This window comes from Sturnus vulgaris, chromosome 8 (assembly GCF_052056855.1).
Source record: "Sturnus vulgaris isolate bStuVul1 chromosome 8, bStuVul1.hap1, whole genome shotgun sequence".
Taxonomy (NCBI): domain Eukaryota; kingdom Metazoa; phylum Chordata; class Aves; order Passeriformes; family Sturnidae; genus Sturnus; species Sturnus vulgaris.
This window is the reverse complement of record NC_142250.1, coordinates 30,596,585-30,615,120: the sequence shown is the minus strand read 5'-3', so window position 1 is coordinate 30,615,120 and position 18,536 is coordinate 30,596,585. Positions and strand designations below refer to the sequence as shown.

The 18,536-nt window shown below is 38.9% G+C and overlaps 1 protein-coding gene across 5 annotated transcripts in view; it reads left to right on the top strand.

Annotated features, from left to right (window-relative positions):
* The first annotated feature begins 8,634 nt into the window (after positions 1-8,634).
* The window catches only part of ABLIM1 (actin binding LIM protein 1), a 137,043-nt gene continuing 127,141 nt past the window's right edge, over positions 8,635-18,536 (top strand). For all 5 annotated transcript variants that reach the window (XM_088169370.1, XM_088169367.1, XM_088169366.1 and 2 more), the window contains exon 1: positions 8,635-8,652. The gene's annotated coding sequence lies outside the window, so the exon portion shown is untranslated. The remainder of the gene's footprint in view (positions 8,653-18,536) is intronic.

The following is an 18,536-nucleotide window of genomic DNA, read 5'->3' as shown; positions in this document are numbered from 1 at the left end:
GAACCATTGATTCTGTGAGGCATCCCTTGTGTGTTTTAACTAGAAGCAATTGCCATTGCCCTACTTATAAAGAAAACATGCAGGTATAAAAGCATTTGAATATGAATTAAAAGAAGAAGAAATCTTCCTTTCTTCTTTCTTAACAACCTCTACCGATTTTAATCCTTCTCTCAATTTTAATCCTGCATATTTTTGATTGTTTAACTTCCTTTACTGCTTACTTGTTAAATAACTGAGTGCAGATGCTCCTGAGGTCTGTTACATTAACACTTTCAGTTTTCTCAGCTTACCCTACCAAATTAGAAAAACAATCAAAACAAGCAAACACCACCACCCCCCAACATTATTTACTCAAATTCACTACTGGTTAACATCCTGGTATTTCTATTGAGCCTATTAATGAGACAGGTTAAATTTATGGTTGTAAAAAACCCCTTTTGTTTAGGTTTCTGTATCACCTTGCTTTAATCCAGTGATAAATAAAGAAATTCCTTAGACTAGAGTCACATCTCATGTAGAAATACCAGTGGTGATAAAAACTTAATGAAAGAATTTTTAATATGATCCAACAGGCTGAGATAAAAATTGCCTTGCAGCAAAGAAAAAAAAAGATTTATAAAGCATCATTTGAATTCTTCCAATATTCTTATCTATCAACAGTTCTTAATACTTAAAGCAAATGTAGGACTATAAAAACCTGTAACTCTTTGAGATATTTCCCTTCTAGCAGATTTCTGAGCCTTGATCTTTAGATATATTTGTGATCTATCTAAGTAATTCTAAATTATTGAAGAGACAATGTCTTTTTTTTTTTTGTTGGGCTACACTATTCATTTGTTCTCATTTTTAATATTCCCATCAGGTGCATCTGCACTTAAATCAAGCAAAAACTGTCTTGTGGATTCTAGAAATTGGTTGAAATTCAATTTTACCTAGAAAGAGAACTTTGTATGCTTAGGGACTAGAAGAAGGATTTTTGCCATACAGTTGGAGTTTACTGGGGTGTGAATGACAGAGAAGAAGGCTGATGCCTTGTTTGATGACAGGATGGTGCTGGGTAGGTCTCTAAACAGGGATGTGTTGCTTCAGTTCAGTCAAAGAGAAATGTACCTGTCAGGACATACATTAAAAAGTGTATAGTGCTTGTGAAGGGAGAAAAAAGACCTATTTTCAATAATGGATGAAGTTGTGACAAGAGAAGTTTATGAACATCCCATAAATAAATTTAGTATAGGAGCTAAAGGAAAGTTAATCCCTACACCAGCTTTCCCATGGAACTTGTGAACATTGCATAGAATCATAGAATTATTTCGGTTGGAAAGGACGTTTAAGATCAAGTCCAACGTTATCCCAGCACTGGCATATCCACCACTAAACCATGTCCCCAAGTGCCACATCTGCACATCTGTTAAATACCTCCGAGGGTTGGTGACTCCACCCTTCCCTGGCAGCCTGTTCCAGTGCTTGACAACCCTGGCAGTGGGGAACCTTCTCCTAATATCCAGTTGAAACCTTCCCTGGCACGACTTGAAGCCATTTCCTCTTGTCTTGTTGTCTGTTACTTCAAGGAAGCGTCCAGTTCCCATCTCACTACACAACTTCTCACAGAACCTGATCAAAATAAGCTGGAACTCTGTCACAGAATGATGCAGAGAGAGAGAGAGATTCACACTCAGTGATTCCGAGGAATGAAGCAGGAAAAGAAGCACTTTATTTACATTTTATATTTGTTTATAGAATTTCAACAATGACCATGGATTGGCTAGTGAGGATAATACCTCCTGACCCCATAGGTCCCATTAACAGTCTATTAATTTTCTCTTCTTCCAAAGAAGAATGCAAAACATTCATTATTTACAAGAACAAAGTGTGAGAAGCTGCAAAAGAATCTGTCAACAATCAGAAGGCTGAAACACAAGGGCAACAGAACTCCATCAGGCTGTGAGTAGCTGTGGGGTGGTACAGCCTGTGATTGCTGCCAGCCACATGTGATACACTGGGAAGCTGCATCCATTCCTTCCCTCTGGGTATGATAGTTTTCCTCTCAGTCCCACCCCTCAGATTTTGGTACAAAAGAGCAGTGAACTCTTCACTTTAGAGATTATGTTAGCATACTTTTTTTCCTTCTTGCAAAGGATGCAATGTCACAGAGACACAGTTAAATTAAACAAACTTCCATTTTAAAGACTCCCACCATGGGAGGCTGACTGCTGAGGATGGGCACAGTCTCAGGAGCCCATACACTGAATATTGCTCATGTCCTGGTGTATCATGTCACAGCCTGAGGAGCTCCTGAGCTGGCAGTCGTGTGTGATATGTTGTTCTAAAATTCTTGACACCGATAATGCAGCTTTTGTTAAGGCTGAAGAAGAACATTTGCAATATTGACTTTTGCCTATCGCTGTTTATGCTGTGGGCTAGAAACGTCTGCATTTTCATGCAGGATTTACAGAGAGAATTGGGTTTTCTTCCCTGTTTTTCTGCATCTCTTTGCAGAGCATAAACAGAGCCCTGCCTCACTCTGAACAATATTCAGGGCATAAGAAAAGTTTTCACTGACATTAAAGAAAGCAGTGGAGGCACTGTTTAAACCATCTTCTTTTTCAAAACTACACTGAAAGTAGTCTTCAGCATTTCTGGTCTGGTTTAACTTGCTGTAGCAAACATTCATATGTTCAAAATACCTGTGGGAGCATCAGTAAGCTTTTTTCATGGGCAATGCTTACAGACCTAGGCTTTATTTTAATGTAATAAAGACCAGTTTTTTGTTGTCTGACCATCATTACAGCTATTACTCATTGTGAACTAATCCCTCAGCCAGGCCTTTCATTTAGGTCTTAGCTGACTTCTTGAAAGTTTGAGTCCTTCTTGGAAAAAAAATTAAGGATGTAAACATTATTCTGCTGCTGACAGAATCTGAATATTTTTGTTTTCCAGGAGAATTGTTTGGATCGCAGTTGCAACCAACTTGTATCAAAACCAGGAGCTTTGAAAAAACCCTGCACTCAATTTCTTAAAAAGCAATTAATGAAACAGCAAATCAGGATTGCAGTCCTGTAGTAAATAATTTAGTAACTCCCTGAAGCTGAAGGAAAAGAGATGGCAGAAAATTAGGATTCAGATTGTCAGATGATGTAAACTATCTCTCCACTAATCTAATCTCTTTCACAAAGAAAGGGTTTTTTTGTATCAGGAAGCAAAATCAACTGTAACTAGCAGAGGATCTGGCCCAAAGTTATTTATTGTAAAGATCTGTTAAATGCCAAGATCTGATGTATTAAAAGTACCTGTTTAGGCTTAGCACACTTTCCTTCTGAAAGAAAAACCATTTGCTTAACCAAGAGGATGCCAATAAAAAATAGAATTACAGAAAAGTTAATTAATGAGATAATTCTAATACATCCTGTTTTGTTTCTTGGCAACAGAAAGCGTGTGACAGTCAATTGTCTGCCAAATATTTTATCTTCATGTTATCCATTAGTGATCCATTGCCTGGTGCCTGAATTAAAGCCAAGTCAGGGGAAAGCAATCAGTATCAGCAAGTTTCCAAGCTACCTTAGAGCCTGGAGAAGCACGGAGAGGGAGGTTACACCTTCTTGTGGCTTTACACTTAGCTTGGCTTAGGCAAAGGCAAATTGTTAAGTAAATTTTGAAGTATAATGGGAGGCTGCCATTTTAGTCTCAGAACTGTTTAAAGCTCAGTGTATCCCAACTGGAATATCTGTATTTCTAGCAAGAGTAGATTGAAATCCCAGTAGAATTGACTCAGTCTCCTTCCTTCCTGCGTGGATATGCTGGGGAGTGTGCAATTTACCCCTTCTCTTTGCCTTCTGATAATGATTGTGAGGACAAGGATGCCTGGGCTTTTTCATCAGGGCTGTCGCTGCCTCAATGTGTGACCTCGGAAAATAACTTGGCGTCTGTATGGGTGGAATTTTTAAAACGAGCTGCCTAAAATTAGGCATCTAAAAATAAACAGCTTGTGTTCATGCAGATGTGAAGCCTTGTTTCAGATTATTTTGCTGGAAAAAATTAGCTCCTATGTTTGTTTACCTGTAAAACTGAGCAGTGTTGAGAGACATGATAAAATATTGTAGAATCTTTGTGCAGAAGAGGCATGTAGAGATTTTTTTTCTTCTTTTTCCTGAGGATATAAGTATTTTGGCCTCAACCTAATCAAAGCAAAACAAAAGCTCTTTTGGAAGCATTTCTTCATACAGCACTGGAATACAGGATGGAGCTCACTACTTCAGTGTAGATTAATAAAAAGCAGGGACATATTCCAAAAGGAATTAGAAAAATAAGTGAAAAAGAGGTGTATTATTAAATTTATTTAAATATTTATTAATAGTTAATATTTAAGCTATTAAACACTGATTTGGAGGTAGTCTAAAGCTAAATCAGCATTTTGCTGCAAAGTGAGAGAGAATCTAGAAGGATCTCTGAGTATTTGCCCTGGTTCTAAAGCTTTTTCCCTCAAGCACTTCCTGTTGCAGGTTTTAGATCTTTGTTTATGCCCTAACTAATTAAAATACTGTACAAGTTAATTAATGCTTTTAAAGCATTGAGACCATCACATGAAATGGATATGCAAGAATTTCAAATGATGTCTGAAGGGGGAGGGAGGGTCTTTATCTCAGTACAGAGATTCAGTGTGCTGCCGTTGGCCCAAATCTCTCTCATAATGAATTTATCTACAGGCTGCTGCACTGGATTCTAGAGATGTCTGGTATGAGTAGCTCTGGGTTAACATAGGCCTCCTTTTAAAACCGTGTGACAGTTTACAAAATGCTCTGGGATACCCTAGGATGAAAGGTACATAAATGCATGTAAAATACTATAATTAGGATGCAATTAGAAATGCACAAGAAAGGAGTGTTTGCTTGGCTACACTTTATATGTCTATAAAGGTTCATTTTTTCTGGAGCACAGGAGACATGGCATAATATTTGTTCTAAGCAGTTACACTTGAAAATAATTGCTGTGTGCGAGCTCTGAGGAAGTTATTGTAAATTTGTTTCTGCTGCAAGGCAGAGACAATGACACTGATGTAATAATTTCAAAGAATGGGGCAAAAAATCTGGAGGAATCACCCCTGGAAACTGTAAATGAGAAGAATTACCAGCAATCAGGAGTGTCAGCCTATATTGGGAGGTGAGGGAAATGGTTTGCTGAAATAGTGAGAAAGAGTCTGCTTGTAGTTTTGCTCCTGGAATGTGCTGGTTGTGGTGCTGTCACTTTTGAATCAGCTCTGGTGAAAAGGCTGTGGCACCCACAGGGACTGTGTAGGGGCATTTTCCATTATATAGGATTTGAAGTGAGAATAAATAAGATAAATTATGAGGGAGCAAGGTAAGTTAATTTCCTTTGGTAAGAGCTTATTGGTATCCTTTAAAGTCTCTGAGTTGGTTTGTTTTTTTCCTTGTAGGGTTTGGGTATTTTAAATAAATAATTTTCTTTAAACGGGAGGTGTGATGGCTAGACCTTTGGGTTGGGATTCACAGGACCTCGATTGAGTTTCTAAGCTGGGCACAGAGATTTGTTGTCCTGGAAAGATCACTCAGTTTGCCCAGTGTTTTCCTCATCTGTAGTATGGAAAGAATATCTCAACAGGCTTAAAATCTTCCAGGGAAAAGGCTGAGCTAAGATGGTCCAATGTCATCTAGGAAGACATACTTTTGAAACTTGAAGGAAAAACTTTGATGCCTTGCCTGTTTTCCACTAGATGCCGTGGGCATGTGCTGATGCATGGATCTGTGGTTTTCTAAAGTGGCTGATAACATTCTTGATTAGTAGGTTCTCTGATAGTAGGTAGTTTATGAATGTGGGAGCTTCTGTTTGGGTTATATGAAGACTGCAGGGAGAAAAAAAAGGTAATTTAAAAAGGAAAATTGTACAAATGAACTCTTAAATTCAAGAAATGTCAGATTGTTGGTTTGTGTAATGGAGTCATGGAGAATGCTGTTGTCTCTGTTTTTCTGGCAACAGTGTCGTTCCGTGTATCCCTTGCAGCACAGGGATTGATTATTCTCAATCACTTTGTAGGAATTACAATAAGCCTGAGAACTGTGTAGGATGGAATAAGCTAAATCCGATGAAATTGCCGGAGAACTAACGGCCAGAAAGTCTCAGCTGAGCTTTAATAGCCAACAAAAACATCTCTCTGCTGAGCATAATAGACTGCAGCATTTCCAAGTCTTGTCACTTGGCAAGATTTACATGGCTTTTTTTTTTTTTTTTTTTCATGAGAACAACATACAGTGTTTATGGCAGCACACTGGCAGATTTCAAATACTCTGAAATTCCTGGAGACTGGACCATCAGCTTTAGGAAACAAAAGGTGCTGAAATGGGACTCAGAACTTGTGCAATGAGAAGTGATTGCAGTGTACAAGGCTACAAGGTAGGGTCAGTTAACTGGACTTAAATGAAAGTGAATATGTAATCATATGTATTAGAGAGGTGATGTTTTGTACATAAATAGCCATGTAGATGACTTATATTTAAACCTGCCTCGAATATGGTGTCTCATGTTGTAGGTGCTAATAATACTGAGCTGCTGAGAACGTGATGACTTGCACAAAATGGAGATGTGTGTTGAATCATTCTCATCTTCCTTCTTCACCTCTTCACCTAAACAAAAAACACATAAATGTGGTTAATGGAAGAAACCACCCTGGTGAACTTGAGGAGCTTGTCTCCTAATGAGGACAGAAGAACTTATTTCTGGGCCCATGGAGCTCCTTTTCACCATTTTATCTGGGACAGAAACACAACACACAGTTGTATCTAGGGGCAGAGTAAATAAAATAAATTCTAGTGGTCAACATTTCCTGGGAATATAGTAGTTTAATTTTTTGTCTGTAGAACAAGAATAATTGTATCTGCTTACCACGTCAGAGGATTAGTAATGGTAATTAAAGTGTGGAGTGCTTTGATTATTAAAAAGAAGAATGGGAATGGGAAGAAAGCAGTGTTTCTGATGAGCTATTCATTTTCAGTTAGGCATGTTTACTCCAAATGGAGTAAACACCCTGTCCTGCACTCCACTTAATTTGGCAGAAAATAAAATTTATAAAACCACAGGACAACAATGTCAGGCTCAGAATAAAGGTAGAGAGACCAGGTTCTGTGCCTGTGTTTACATTTGTCTGTGCATCTGAATGACTGTATGTTTAACAAGCTGACTGAGAAGACGACAATTCATTGTGGGAAAAATGAAGTCAGGAGTCTTGGAAATTCAGGATTTAGTGTTTGAAGGAGGGAATAGAAGTACTTGACCAAAATTTGGTCATATTTAGCAGTTCCCAACCAAGAAGCCAAAAGTTTTTATATGTTCCTAGCATCTTTTCATTCATGTTTCGAGAAGTGCTAATTTTTTGTCATCTGAAATGAAATCTCAGTGATAAAATGGTAAATGTAATATCTCAGGGATAAATTATTCTTGTTTCAGCAGCATCTCTCAGTCCATAATAATGTACAGAGGACAGTAAGTGTATTCTAGAGAGGGCCTTGGGTTGCAAATTGTCAGTTTCTGCACATTATGCTTGGCTGCTTTTCAGTCAAATTTCCTAGGATGAGGGTTAAACAACTTCTCTTTCAGTCTTCCCTCTCTCCTCTTTCCAGGGGAACAGAACTTAAAGGTACTAACCTTTAGTATGGGTGCAGGGGAGAATGAGTGAAAGAAGGGAATGTGCAGCTCAGGAGGTGTGAGCAGAAATTCAGAAAGAATCTGCAGCAGTTAAAGGAGAGCTTAAGGGTTCTATGGATGATTTAATGGACATGGAAAGGAACTGGGAAAGCAGACAAATGGAAAGGAACTGGAAGTAATTCTGGGAATGGTATTGCCAAGAGGATGTTACAAGGAGGTAGGGCAAACCCGATGGGTGTTGAGGATGTTGGACGCAAATCAATCAGAACAAAAAGATTCATTAATTCAGCTGCTCAAGGAACAGTTTGTCTCAGGGTATGTGCAACTGCGTAGAAGGAAATGCCTGGAAGTCTGCACTTACAGTCAGCCTAATTGCCTCTGTCCGGGAGGGGTGTAATGGCAACAGAGGGAAGATGCCTGGGACTTCAGTTTTCCCTGTTCTGAGTGTGTGTGAAAATGGATAACAGTGTTTTCTCTCACAAGCTCTTTTTTATTTAGGTGCAGCATAGCCATAAAGCAGCAGCAGTGGAGTGCAGATGAGATGCAGAGTAAAATAGACAGAAAATCTCAGGACAAAATCAGCTCTGGTTGCAGTCAACCTTTCAGGCTGCTAATTAGGATCCTTTTGTATGAAAAAGAAAGTTATCAGTAACTTTTATCTGATTTGAGATGGTCAGAACATTAAGGTATGTCATTGTTTGAAAGACAGCATACCAAGGTCTCGATTAGTAATGGAATAATATCTAGAGGAAAATACTCACTCTTCCTTTAAACTGGGAACACAGACACACCTATTCTGCTTGGGCCACTCCCTTTCATACTGTTCAACCCAGGAAATAGTCGGAGTGGAGCCACAGAGTGAGCCACCTCTGAAGGCTCTCACTTGTTCCTCCAGCTTGCCATCCGTTCTCTGCGGGGCTGTAGCTTGGGAGGTGCAGGAACAAAACTGCCTGAGAGCACAAATGGAACTAGAAATACATCAGAGCTCCGCAAACGGCAAAGGTTTGTCCTGGACTATTGCTCTGCTATGGAAATCTCTAATGATAAATGACAGGTTAAGCCATCCACAGGACATTGGTTCTTGGATTTACAGAGGGAAATCAGGTTGAGGAACTTCTGTTGGACTGAAATTGGGATCTTTCTGATAGGAAAAGCAGTTTCTGTATTTCAGTTTGTTTTCCTTTACTGATTTAAGAGTTGAACACCTCTCCAGCCTGGTGTGTTTTATGAACAGTGGACTTTGTTACTTGGCTGAACAGTGTGTGCATGTACCCATGTGCTGCTCCTCTGGAATGGATATCTGAGCACAGGGAGCAGAGCACACAACTCAGTGGAATGAAACAGGCTTTTTATCCAGCTCTGACTCCGTGTGTATTTTTGTAAGAGATAATTCACTGCTGTCTTTTGAAGTTTCCCATCTTCTAGCTAAAGATGATGACAGCATGCTGTTGCTGTGGGGTGAGTTCTGCAAAAAAGAGGTTTTAGAGTTCTGTAGTGGCAGGTGGCCTAAGAGTTCAGAGTATTGCTAATTGATGCTTTGAAAGAAAAGCTGATAGCCTGTCAGTGTTAGGGTGCTTTGGAGGGCAGATTTCTTTGGTGTTTAACCTCAGGAAGCCTTGTGCAAATCTGTGTGCAATCTGAGCACACCTACAAGTTCTTGTCTGTCCTGCAGCCACCTGTCACTGCTGCTTCCCTGCACAGCAGGCAGGAGGGGTGGCTGTTCAGTGCCTCCTGCTGCTGTGTGCTGCCTTTCCCTGTTCAGCTATCACTGTGCAGCACACGGGGCCAGTGTGTAGCAACCTGCAGCGAGGTGACACTCAAGGCACACCTAAAGCACATTCAGCACAGTTTTGGTGTGAGTGATACAGAGTGAATACCCTTTGCATCCAAGAGCCATGCAACTCTTCGTTTGCTTAGTAAACATTCCTCTTTTTTTATACCACTGTCTTAGATAAAGGTGGAGCAAGAGGTATAAGTATAAAAAGAGATATTTAAATTTTTAATAACTAAAGTGTGGATAGTTGCTTTCTCTGTTACGCTTGGCCAGATAAACCCTTGGGGTGCCCATTTCAGGGGTTAGAGGTGGAAGAAGTAAAATCCTGTTTTCTTCTTTGCAGTGTCTAATCCCATATTTGTCTCTTAAAAACAGATATCATCTACCTCTGTGAGTCTGAAGATTAAAAAATGTACAGGTAGATGTATTGAAGAATTGTGTGCACTTCTCTGTGATAAGTGTCACTTTACCTTAAAAAAACTTTTTTTTTCCATTACTATTCCTAGTCAGTCTTTGTAGGCCAAACACCTAACCTAATGTTGATTTAGATATAGCAGGTTTTTTTTCTGTTCTTTCTCTCAATGTGGTCTGAATTAGGTGTGCAAAATTCCTTTCTCCTTTCCTAATTTCTTTTAAAAATACTATTTTAATTTATATTTTAAATATAAATTAATCTCTACAGTGTAGAATGCAAAAGCATTTGGTTAAAATCTGGTGTTTCTGTGTGTTCATAAATGTGGCACTTGGGGACATGGTTAGTGCTGAGTTAACAGTTGGACTCTCTGATCCTGGAGGTCCTTTCCAACCTAAATGATTCTATGTTTCTCTGATTCTATGATCTTGCTGTGATGTGGGAAAGTGCCACATCATTATGTGAATTTCATCAAATGATTATGTGATTCCCTGGTCCTGTGGGGATTCATTATAGTGAGGTCAGGCTGAGTCTGGTTCTCTTTTCCTGACCAGGTACACTGAGAACTGGGAAAGCCTTGCTTGTACCTCTGCCTGCTTTGGTTGCTGGTGATGTCCTGGGTGGGGATGGAAATCTCTTCTCTCTGCTGAGTCCTAGTGGATAAAATCATGATTGCCACACTGAGAAAGCACAGGGGAGAAAACTGATCCTTCTCCCTGCTGCTCTGTAGGTGTTTGCACTTTTTCTTCCCCAGAGTTAGTAGGGGAGTCAAGCTGTCTTGAAATCTAATATATGGAGAGATAATTGTTTGTCATTTCATTAAAGCTGGTAATGAAAACAGGTTGTTTAGTTCGGCTTCAATTTTTAATCAGTTTCACGAGCTGGCTTTTCTCATTCTAGAAAAATGATCCCCTAATTCTCTTTGTCAGCTGTCTATTTCAAGGTGGAAGGCTTGACCTCATTCTGATGATAACCCAATGAGCAGCAGGAGAACTGAAACTTGTTCAGAATCAATTAATTGACTCCAGGAGCAGTACTGTGAGGATCTGGATTTCAAAGAAAGCATAAATTTTGGGAGGAAAACTCAGTAACAGTCAGAAAACCACTACAAAATGGTGCATTATCTTCTAATTCATTCATAGTTAAAAAGGAAATAACTGGGAGCTGCCAACTAGTTTCAGTCTGAAAATATGCACAACATATGTTTATAACATAAGGTTTTCTACTCATAAACACTGTTGTGATCAGCACCTGTTTTAACTGATTCATCTGAAAATTTTGCTTAGTGCTGCTTAAAGAAATTCATCAATCAGTTTTTATTCACACAACCTGACAGGTTGGCTAGTATGCCTACTTTCTTTAATTATTTTTGTTGTTGCTTAGCTATTCCTAATTGCAGAACTATTTCTCAATCAAACCAGGGCAAAACTGATTAAAAAAATTGAAGATGCCTTGAGAGTGTTAACACCAACAGGGATTTTGAAGCTGAACTGCATGGAAAAATGATTTTTTTTGGTCATTGATTTGTGTCAGTGGTAAATCTGTGTATTAAACAAATACCACAGTGGTAACGTCAACACAAATAAAAGGAAACTTAAGTTTTGCTCTAGGCTGAGGGAGTGTTTACACTTAAAAAAACCCAAACCAACCACCCTCCTAGTGTGTACTATTAATAGTTGTTTACATTCTACAGAAACTGAAGAACCAGGCATCTCATGAAGTAACTGTCTAGATGCAGTATTTAATGTATTTTTTTAATACCAGGAAGTATAGAGACTCCGTGGTGATGACTAAGAATGCAGCAGAAATCCTCTCTCAAAGATGGCCAGGGCCATCTTGACTTTACATTATGTTCTAGTTAATTAATTTAAAATTAATTGAAATCCTACACTTGTGTTTAAAGTTCAGCTGCTGGAAAAATGACTTTTCATAGTAGCCCATGATACATAAGACCTTAAAAAAACCCCATGTTACTTTATGGCGTTTGATCATGGAAGGATGAAATCAAGAAATTCTTGCTGAAGAAATACTGCAGTAAATCATTGCTGCAAATACACTATGGTAAATATCAGTCAAGCAGGGAAAATAGTGGTCTTCAATTCTTTTAGGTGCTCCATTTGACTCATTCACCATTCCAGTAATTTATGATATCACTGGAATGATTTTTCCTACTATTGTAAGACCTTGTTTCCTACTTCCTCTTTCAAAACCCTAGCTTGCTAGATTGTGAGTGCCCTCCACTACCACTGCAAGATCAAGACTCTTGATTTAGTGCTATCTTTGAATAACTCTCAAAGGATTTGATAGGCACAGCTTCACAACATTGAACATGTCAGGGAAATACCCTAAGATATGGCTTGTCCTGTGTTGAGTGGCACTGGTAAAGAATCCCAGCTGTACCTGTCGTCAAATCAAGAGCAGGTTTCTCCTTTTCAATGCAGTGTCAGCTCTGGAAGTTTGCTGTTTCTCTGACTGCTACTTTTCCTGATGGTGCTGGATTACAGCTCTTGTTTCAGGAATTCCACTAAACTATCAGTAAAATACAAGCAAAATGTTTGTGTAGCTATGAAATACTCAAGGGGATTAAAACCTCTCTTTATCAAATGCTAGTTGGCATATGCTATATGTAATTTCCTGCCATTAATAAATGGAAACAAATTCCAAGTGTTTTTTTCTGTCCCATCAGTGTATTTTCAGATGTGTCCTTGCCTCAGTTTTGCCTGTACATAATGTGATCCCTGTGAGAGAAGTGAGCTGCTCACAGAGTGATAATTTTGCTTAACTGACAATTTCTTGCTTTTAACACAGCTCTTGATCACTTGTGTGTGTGCAGCTGATTTAACCAGAAGATAGTGCTGACCACAAGAGGAAGGGTTCAACAGTGCAGTAGGATTTATTTAATTAGAAAACAAAGGTTAGCCAACACAGCATATTTAAAGCTGCCTTTATGAGGAATGTTGGCAGTGGATGAACTGATCTGATGTCATTTCTGGCATCCTGTAGCAGTGCCATACTTTCCACTATATAGAAAGGTAACCTCCTATTCTTAGTTGTGATGGACATTGACAAACAGTTTCTAATGGCTCCTGATAGGGGCTTAAATTAGTCTTTATAGTACAAAGATGGACTCTATTTTAGAGTTTCACTACAAGAGGGCAGTGTGACTGCAGGAGTTCTACTTTTAGAGTTATGCCATGCTCTGAGAATGGCTTTGATGTTGGAGAATTTGGGAGTTGGATGCAGAAGAGAAATACTTAATTCTTATGATCATGTGTGCTGGTGGTACATCTACAGCAGAAGATCCAGTGTTAGGAGACAATGGTAAAGTTAAACTAAGATGCTCAGGAAGCCCTGCAGTGGTCTAGAGAAGACTTTCTTCTGATGTAATTCTTTACTCAAATCCAGCATTTGAATAAAGTTACTGTGTATGTTTCTGTAATTAGGTGATATGTCAGAAGAGAGTATAATGATATCCAGTTTATTTCAATGCATAACAAGAGGAGTGGTGCTTTCTTTGATGTCATGCTTGTAACACGTCACTCTTTACAAAGGTACAGGAAATAAACTGAGGAATGAAAGATCTCTGAGGTTTCAACTTTGATCTCTCTTCTTCCCAGCATATTTCTGTCTCAGTTACTATGAAGTCTACATTGTGAAGAGGATGTTACAAGGAGTTTCTTCGCTCAGCTGGAAAAAAAAGTCAAAGTTCAAGAAAGGAAAAGTAAAGAAAAGAGCATGATTAAAGGAATTACATTTATCTTGAAAGTCTTTGCTCTGTTTAAATAAAAGACACCCAAGCATTGCTGAGGAGTAGAAAAAAAGCTTCCTACTGAAGATCTGAAGGACTGCCAGCTTCTGCCAGGATCCTTTTGGCTAATTGTTCCCTAGAGTGGCTTAGGCACCTCTTTGACTTCAAGCATAGAGCTCATCCCCACAGAAGTCATGGGATTATTTATAAACTTTGGGATAGGAAAGCACTTGGATTGTGTTGTTGAGTCAATTATACAGTCTTGGGAGTGCAGCAGTTTTTGTATTTATATTTCATATACCTTTCACTATATCTTGCCTATGAAATTGCATCAGTTGTCAGCAATTACACTTGGCTTTTTTTTTCTACGTGTAAGTAAAAAGGATTGGATTTGCTGTAAGAATCCATAGTGCAGTGTTCTTGACATTGTAGATCAATAGATTAGCCTTGTGCTGCCAGGAAATAAAATGCTGAGCCACCTCATCTTATAATAATGCAATAGACAGATCCATTAATGCACACACTGTTATTTTTATGTCTGAAAATAGATGTGAACAGAGATTTTTTTTTTCCCCCATAACTATTCTGAAACAAACATTGGAATGGATAAAGTAAGGTAAATATCCTTTAGTTGAATCAGGCCTATTGTCATAACCTAATAACTCTTCTAGTCACAGCAGCCACAGTAACAGTGATTCTGCTTGTTTGAGGGAGAATAACTAAAAACTGAATTTTCAGATTGGAGAAAATGTACAGAATTCACTCTTTGCCATTCTTGATAACTTGGTTTTCTGTGGAAAATAAGCACTTTTAGTGTTAAATAAGGGATGCAATCTATTGGAAAATCATTGAGAAATACGAATGAACTCGGAAGGTAATGAAGATCAAGGAGAAGCACTCAGCTATGCTTTACATGACCTCTTTTTTTAATGCTGACCAGTTAGTCCCTAGTGTTATCATCTGTGGTACTTCTATAGTTTCCATTATCACAGAATCTGAAAACTTCAGTCTTTAATGTACCTATTGTTACAAATCCCTTGTGAGGGGGAAAGTGATAGGGGGAAACACAATGAGAGAGATTAAGGGAATGGCTCAGGGATGAGCAGCAAGTCTGTGGGAGTGCAGAGACAGCATTTTTCCCAAATCCTATGCTGAGGCTTCCAGAGGCAGTAGACAGTACAGTTACTAGCTGACATTATTAGGGCTTTTTTTTCCCTAGTGTCGTTTAAATATTTCATTTGGTGATTGATTTTTCTATATACTGCTTTTCTTTGTCCTATTTCAGCCCAGCTAGTAATTTCACATGAAGGTAGATGGCTGGTGTTGCCCTCCTTTGTCCAAGAAAAAGATCATTAGATGTAATCTCAAGCTTATTGTTTAGATATTTTTGTTTGTTTAATCTTTCTGCTCACTGCTTCACTGAAGGATAAACTTGGTGGTTGTTGGGGACTGGGGAAACGAGTCAGATTCAGTTTCTGAGCATACAGCGAAGGGAAAAGCATTCCCAAGAGCTTGTTATGCTGCCTGTCCAGCGTTACAATGCACTGCAAAGCTGGGCTTTTGTTACCAAAGGCTCATGTGCCATGGAAGTTATCATACATAGTTGATAACAGGAAGCTGAGCACAATGCTTTAATTCAGCTGAAAGATTTTGCAAATGTCATCAGTTGGGAAAGGAAATTGTCACAGTGTGGTCTTAGTTAAGTCTGAGATAGAAGTGCAGTTGTGTTTTCTCTTGCGTTTTTTCTCGGTTACAAATTGTAACAGGAGAATAAAGGGCAAAGTGATGTTTCATGTATGTTTTGGAATGAATACCAAGAAACCAATACATAAAATAACATTTGCTTTTGTATTTCCAAGTTGGTTTAACAGAATGGCTTGTGCATGCAGATGTTGCTGTTGATGTAAAACAGGTCTGATTTTCTGTGTGCCACCTGCAGAGATCCCCAGGTGGTTTTTCAAAGAGTAGAAGTTTGACTCTTTAGATACAAATGTAGCTACACGCGATTCAGATTGAACTCGATGCTGTCCTTTCACACAGACATTCACAGACTTCATGGGCCGGTCACACTTCGTAGCAGTTCTTCAATTTGCATGTGTGTGCTGCAGAAACAGGAGTTTGATGGAGTTTAGCCAATGATTACCTAAAGGTCAGTTACAAAAGCAGTGGAAAAAATGTCATGTGGCAGCTTGATAAGGAGCCTGTATGGGACACCCATGCTTAATCGTATTGCTCAGTTGAGTTATAGCACAGATCCTTTTACCTTTGATACCATTTTAACCTGAGTTAGCCCTTTTCAGTTAGTCACTTTTTTTTTTTTTTTTTTTGCCACTACAGAGAGGCCTTATGGCTTTGTGGTCTTTCTGTGCCTCCTGCCACAGGCAGTAGTACATCTTACCTTAGAGAACCTTGTGTGGGTTTAAACCAGTAAACTAACTTGGTAGAGGCCTGTGGAGTGTAGAATTCCTATCTCTGCAGGTTCTACATCGCCTTAATCACAAGAAAAGACACTAATATTAAATATTAGTTTCTAGGAAGTAATATTAAATATTAGTAACTAAGCTTTTCAATCCGTTGTGAATAAAATTTGCATCTAGGTGTACTAGCATGGCTCTCCCTTTGAAGTATCTAATTAGTAGTACCAGTGCTTTATATGGCCATCAGCAGTCCTTACATGAGCTCTGCTAAACGTTTTTTCATGAGTGGATATAGTCTCAGTGAGGAAGCAGCAAGTGTTAAGTGAATGGACAGAAAACAAGTGTAGTGTACCAGGAGCATATCTGCATGTGAGGAATAGCTGTTCTTCAGTGATGATCACTGCCTGAATCAAGAGTGCAGCCAAAGTCATTCTGCAGTATTTAGCTAAGCAGGTGTCATTGACATTGGTGTGATTGTAGTGGATTTCCTTAGATGAGCAGAGCAGACAGGTAGGTATGGCCACTGCAGCTGTCTGGCAGCAGGACTGCTGAGTCAGCTCTTGTGTGTTTTCTTCTCAGCCAGGATAAGAACAAGATTAGATGGGCCTTATGCTCCAGGGAGCGAGCTGAGAAAATACCCTGTTCCTGTTGCTCCTGGCTGTGGTGCCTTAGTTCTTCTGAAATGTAGTGTGCTGGAAGTTACCTGGAAACACAGAAACACAGTGGTGTTTGTGCCTGGGCTCTGTTGGGGTTTTGAGTCCCTGGAAGATGCATTGGGAAGTGGGACATGGTAGTATGTGATGAGCTAGTGGTGTTCTTGTAGCAGTGGACATGCCTGCTTGCAGGAGTGTCATGGAATCATAGAATTCTGTGGGTTAGGTTTGGGTTGGGGGGAACCATTAATGGCCCTCTAGTCAAACCCTTCTGCAATGAGCAGGGACATCTTCCACTAGATCAGGTTGCTCAGAGCCTGATCCAACCTGGCCTTGAATGTTTCCAGGCATGGAACATCCACCACCTCTCTGAACAACCTATTTCACTTGATCCCACTGTCCATGTCATTGGTGAAAACAGTAATGAGTACATAAGAACACATTTTAGTAGTGGTGGTAATTCTGTTTCTGGGTTTAAGCTAGGGGAACATTTAAATATCTCTCTGATCTGAGCATAATCCCCGCAAAATTTCCTCTTATGCAGCAAGGGAATGGATTTTGTTTCTATTTGAAAATAATTTCTGTAAACTATTAGAATATAATAGCTGAGTTACTTTTTAAAGACTAAAACATGATTACTTCAAAAGCCACAAAATAGCTTTGCACTACCGGTATTTAAAGCTCAGCAAATTTTATGTAGTACCTGAATTATTAATGGAGATAAATTGGAAGAGGAAGATCTGTTCTCTTATGAGTCTTAAACAAGCAGCAGTTGGTTGACTTTGCAGAGAGAGGCAGCTCCTGCTGAAGCCATGAGCGAGCAGGTCCTGGGTGAGGAGCCCTGTGGGGTGAAGGGTTTCTGTCAGTATGCCCAGAAGATGACTGCCTGTTTTGGACACTTAGGTAAAGAAATTAAGATGTGCATGTGGATTTTTTTCGTTTTCGTTATGTGGACAAAGTGTTTCCTCAAGTTTACAGTAAATAGCTGAATGTTTGTACATCAGCCTGTAGTATTGAATAAGTAAATAGTGGGTGTCAAAAGTGAAAAAGCTGAATGTGGGGAATAACTCCCACAACCAAAGTTTTGCTCCTTTATTTTGCATATGTATTTGAATGTTGAAATTTTTTTTCCTTTTTTGCTGTCATTTGCTGGTTTAGTTATTTTATTGCTTTGATAACTATATTTCATGGTAAAAGTAGATAGGATGCTTACCATTTTTCATTTAGATGAAAGCCCTTTTTTCCTCTCCTTGTTCCTAATATCTTTGAGAATTCTTGTATGGAGAAGATAATCCTGATAATCCTGTTGCCTTGGACAGATGCATGAAACATTATTTGGGGCTATCTATCTTCTGAAGTGGTATGATGAGGGAAAAGGAAAATTTAGTTTTGTTTTACCTTGTTTACCGTGTATTTTTGTTTTGATAATTTTTTGCAGCTAGGTTTTGCTGAACTAGTGTGACTGACTTCAGTTTCTTGGATTTCTGATTGGTCTGTTTGTTGCTTTCAATGCAAGCCTAAAGTCACACTGAAATGCATTTGCAAGAATTTTAACTCTGATGGCAGAAGAAATTAAGACAGCATTAGTGCACTACACATTTCTGCGTTTCTCTGGAACATGGAGGGATATTTCCTCTTCTATGTATTTTGCCCTTGGTGTCTGGTTTTTACTATTATTCACTGCTTGCTATTCTGTTCTTTAATTTAAATGTGGATTGCAGTAAAATTTTTTTGTTACTTCTATTCTTGGAGTATTAGTAAAGATGCTTCTATTCCTGGTTGCATATGAAACATGCATGTATTTTTATCATCCAGGCAGCCAATTGGTGTGGTGAATTCAGAGGGGATTGACTGAGAAATGGTCTTCAGACGGCTGGAAATA